Genomic DNA, 5,327 nt, shown 5'->3' with positions numbered 1-5,327 from the left:
GCCTCTTCTTATATTGCTGTAGCTTTGTATTTCACTCAAGAAAGTTCATCTAATCCAATTTCTGCTGCAACCTTGAGATTTGGAATAAAGCTTTTTAATACATGTATGCACACATACATGCACACATGTGCAAATGGAGGTACTGTTTTAAAGGAAATAACTGGCAACCTCTCAACAAAATCTTAGCTTTGGGTCCAGCTTAATGTTAACACAGATTGATGTAGCATAAAGAGTCACCTCTTTATAAACAGGTAGGGATAGCAGTTAGAAATAATGCACAGGGTGGGACAAAAGTAGAGTTACAATTGTAAGTATGCAAAACACAGAGTTTAAGGGGACAGGGTTGGCTCTTGTTTTGTTAGTCTACACTTCATCTGCCCTCACAGACCTTAACACAAAATACAAGGTTTCTTCAAGAGAGCCGTTAATATCTTTAGTTTTAGGGAAGAACAGTGACATTAATAGGTATCTGTCTCTCTAACAGTTTTATCTAGTATTCTTGTATTATTAATTACTAGAGGCCTGGTGCATGAAAATTCATGCACTGGAGAGGGGGTCCCTCAGCCCAGCCTGTCCCCTCTCACAGTCCAGGACCCTCAGGGGTTGGAGGTGACCCAGAAACCAGGGGAAGGCGACGTCCCCATCACACCTCTGCTGCTACCACTGCAGGCAGCACAAGCCTCAACTGGCCCTGGCTACCTGAGCCTCAGGTGGCCCTGGGCAGCTAGACAGCCACCATCCGAGGCTTGCCTGCACCTCAGGCCAGCACTGGACAGATGGGCAGCTACCATCAGAGGCTTTCTTGTGCCTTGGGCTGGCCCTGGGTGGCTGGGTGGGGGGGCTGAGGGGCTGGGGGACTCAGGAGGCAGCTGCTGAGGGGACTGGGTGCCTCCATCTTGTGGCTGAGGGCACTGCTATCTTTGAGGGTGGGACAGTCAATTAGCATATTCCCTCCTTATTAGCTGTGGGTGCAGCCATCTTTTCGACAGTGTGAGGATCAATTAGCATATTCCCTCTTTATTAGATAAGATTATATTATTTCCCATATAAACAAATGTAAACCTACTTTTGTCCCTCCATGTATAAACTGATATAAATGATTATGTCATTATACTAGAAAGTGTTTAACCATCATTATTTTAAGAGATATCTAGAAAGAAAAGATAATTCAATAAACAGGCTAACATATCAAAATTAAGAATGTTTCCTAAATGAAATGTTGTGAATTGAAGAGTTAAATTTGCTTGTTCTCTCCAACTTTTCACAAACTCTTCCAATTTCGATTTATAGTTTGGGAATATGGAAAAATAATACTTGGCAAAGTTTAAAGACAATGGTTCATACTACAAGACAAAATGATTACTTTCATCTCTTTAAACCTAATTTTGGCATCATGTCCTTTTTTATTTTAGTTTTCGGGAGACTAATATAGTATATTTTTCTATAGTATAGTTCTGGTCAATTGAGCATTCAGGATCAAACATCAAAAGTATTGTATCATCTTTTTTTCTTGGAACTTAATTCTTTTTCATAGAAAAACTGTGTCATGGCAGTTCCGCAATTTGAAAATGTGTCCTTTATTTACATTTTTAAGTAGACTCTTTTGTTCTCTACTGTATTTCTACTCTTGTTATCATTACCTTCTCATCTCACCTCCTAACCACTTTATGTTGAATATATATGTCTCTGGACTGTATTATTTAATCTTTATTTTCAACACTTTTTTCTTAGAAGAACAAAAAAGTGTTTGTCTGACTTAGTTTGTTCATGATGCTATGCTAAGAGGCGGTGCCATGTAGTAAAAAGCATACCTGTCCCAGAGAATTCAAACGAGCTGCCTTCATACACAGCCTGAGTCTGCTACTGAATAGCTGTGTTTTTATACACAAACTAGAGGCCCAGTGCATAAAATTTGTGCCTGGATAGGGTCCTTAGTGACTTCCAACTGCTGACCACTGGCCGAGGCCTCCCTTGGCATCTGCCTTGGCCTGGCACCACCTGCTCACCTGCTCCACCATCCTGCCACTCTCCTCGGGGCCCATCGGGCTGGCAGTGCCTCCACTGCCACCCGCTGCCAGCACCACATTGCCAACACCCATCATGTTCCATGCTGATCCCTGATGGTCAGCACATGTCTGACTCCTAATCAGTCCAACACCTCCCTGTGGGGATAATTTGCATATTAACCTTTTATTATATAGGATAAGTTAACTATGAATTCCTTGTTTAGATGATATAAACAATTATCAGTTTCTTCAGTCATTGTGAGGGTTAAGCTAGTAACACACATAAACCTCTAGTTCAGGTCTGGCAAATAGGCAGTAATTGGAATACGTTAACTACTATTATTTTTATTATTATGGTTGTTTCTTAAAATTTTAAATTGTGAGACTGGGGAAAACTAATTGGCCTACTCCTCTGCTTGATATAAGGAGTTACAAACAGATTTCAGTAGCATCCCTGACTGCCTCTGAGGGCAAGAAATATTACTCAAATCTTTCTCTCTGTATGGCAAAATAAATCATCTACCTAGGTAGTAGTGATGGCTATTAGCTGATTAGTTTTCTCCAAAGATGTTGATCTTACAGTAAACTATAAATACTGGGTGGCAGTTGATATTTATTTGCAGAATATATTTATTTATTGGGTTTTGCCTTAAAACATCTTATTAAACTTATTGTCATTGAAAATAAAATAAAAATGCTTATAACATAAATCATAGACAGATGGCTAAAATGTGAACTATGACCTCTGTCTTTTAGGATAAACTGTACAGTAGTGTTCTTCTCCCACCTAAACTGGCTTATGGGTTTCGAGCAATTCATTCTGATACTACCTCATCATGGGAACCTGTATTTCTAGGATTTTCACAGTCTGTTATTATGTTCACCTTCTTCGTCTTTTTCAGGAGGAGATGCCCTCTCCTTTTTCTCTGTGGAATGTTTTCTGGTTGAGAGTTGGAATTTTCGGCATTACTATCCTTCTCTGCATTCCCAGGCCTGGTGGCTTCACTGCTGGGCTCTGTGCCTGGCTGGGCTGTCTCTTCTCCAGGCTCTCCAAGTGCCACCTTTTTTCCTTCAGTTATTTTGCTATTTACATGAGCAGCCAAGGAGGAAGTTTTGGAGTCCTCATATATTTCGTGTGTGGAAGTTTGATTATTAGGACCAGGGGTGGGAGGTGTGGGCATTTTCTGTGCTTTGTTTTCTTCTGACTCTTTTTTCCTAGGCGGTCCCCAGATAAAACCCTCTGAAGGCCCATAATGTTACTAGTAAGAACTTCCTCCTTTCCCTTCTGCCTCTAATTGTTCAAACAAAATACTCCAGAGCACTCTGTTTAATACTGGGAATAGTATTTTCCACAAGAGCTTCATGAAGAATATATTTTACACAAGATTTATAACTTTCATATCGAAGTTCACCAAGCCTTTTAAGAGATGGGTGATTCTTTTTAAATATTATAGTTGTGCTGGGACTCATTCAGATGCTGAAATCTTTCTTGCCAGTTAACAGACCCAGCAAAATTCCCAGTTTTATCAATCAGCCCCCAACCCCAAAAAAATTCTAATATAATTTAATAAGCCAGTGGGAATCTTCTAATTGTTTATTTTGATTTTTTGAATTCCTCAATTTCATCTGCAGTTAGATCTTTAGCATAAAAGTTCAAGCCTTGTTCTCTCTGGGGTGAAAAGCCATTGAATGCAAGTGTGGTTGTGCTCCAGTTTTTCACAATCCTCTCTCCACTTATTTAGAACTTATTCAGTGTAAACACCATCTGCCTTAAATGGAATTTTGTTCTTATAAGACTGAGGATTACTCAAGTCATTTTGCTATTGGATATCTTTGAAGTTTGGGTATAGTGTGGACATTTGCACAAACCCCTCACAGCGTAAAAATGTCTCTGGTTTAACAGTTGCTTCAGTGGAATCAGCACCTTGCTCAGTGCACACTGCCTCCATGTTCTTGTCCTGGGGCCTCAACTGCTCTGGCTCCTGCCCTCATCTGCTGGGTGAACTCGCAGTTCTCCAAGGTGGTGGACTTGTGGAAGCTAACCCTGCTGAGCACGCTTCCCATTGAAGAGGCTGGGGCAGGCGTGTGGCCCAGGCATGGCCTTGGCAAGGGCACTGGGCACCCAGGGCCAAACTGTCTCAGAGCAGCAAGTAGCAGACAGGCACACTCTGCTATTTCCTTTTTCAAATAAAACTATTATTATGATTTTAATGGATCAGTTTGAAGTCCTGTGTGTTCATGTGACTATATAAATGGAATTACAAAAGTGAATTTCAGCAGAAAAGTTTTGGAGACAGCCATCATGTATCTTTTTCCCTTTAAGAGTTATCTTCTTATGGTTTTATTTCTTAGGAGTCTTTTTAGCACTTCTATGACACCCCTTCCCCCAAGCAAATCAGGGAGTATCATAGAACAGTGGGGGCTGTTAAAAATGGTATTCTGGAACATCATTCTGATTTCCCTTAGGGAACCATTTTGACATTTTATCAGACTGTGTCTAGCAGTCTATGGAGCTTTTACTTATATTTAAGACTTAAAATCCATAAAAATCAATTGTATTTTTGTTGTATTTGCATTTATATAGATCCTTTAATATATTTTATATTATAGCTCTTTTATAGACCAATGAATTATATAGTTTTATGGCAAGGACTAAAGCTAGCAAAATTGACAGGATTATTTACAGAAGTCCTCCTTTTATACACTTCTGCATGTAAGAAGGAATATTGCAGATTATATAAAAGTGTAAATGGAAGGGAATTAACACCTATCAGTTATTGCCTTTCAGTGTCAACAGTTATCAATAAAGCATCCTAAGTAATAGATATTAAGGTATTTTTATCAGTGCAGGCAACCAACCACATCACCCCAAATATCATTACATAAGTGCCCCCTTACATAGTAGGAGGATGGACTTTTGGCTAGGACTTATTTATAGAGGTGGAAAACATTTATTCATAACTTGGACTTGTACTCTTGGCTATAAACAGGTATGCTTGAAAACTATGTATCACTAAAAAGGATTGTAGCAATCATTAATATAAATTACAGAAACCTGTCTAAACTTCAGGCCTATTTTCACAGCAGACAATTGGGAAGATTTACCATATATTTTTATGAGTACTCAGATTGTGGAATGAACAAGTGAGACATCTAATGGATTGGGGAACAAAAAATACAATTTATAGAAATTTTAATTAATTACATAAACTAGGAGTTTTACTACTTTTTAAATTAAATTCCATCTCAATGTTCAGCTTTTTAAAAAATATTGCATGCTTACAAATATGAATATATCAATGTATTACGTAGATGGCACCC

At 38.9% G+C, this 5,327-nt stretch overlaps 1 pseudogene across 1 annotated transcript; it reads right to left on the bottom strand.

The window, feature by feature from the left end:
* Nucleotides 1-2,821: 2,821 nt before the first annotated feature.
* LOC311614823 (opioid growth factor receptor-like protein 1) lies at nt 2,822-3,955 on the bottom strand (annotated as a pseudogene). Its single transcript has one exon. The product of its transcript is annotated as an opioid growth factor receptor-like protein 1 (transcript).
* Between the last annotated feature and the right edge of the window lie 1,372 nt (nt 3,956-5,327).

This window comes from Pipistrellus hanaki (assembly GCF_964339955.1).
Source record: "Pipistrellus hanaki genome assembly, chromosome: X".
NCBI classification, from domain to species: Eukaryota; Metazoa; Chordata; class Mammalia; order Chiroptera; family Vespertilionidae; genus Pipistrellus; species Pipistrellus hanaki.
This window is presented reverse-complemented; position numbering and strand designations above follow the sequence as displayed.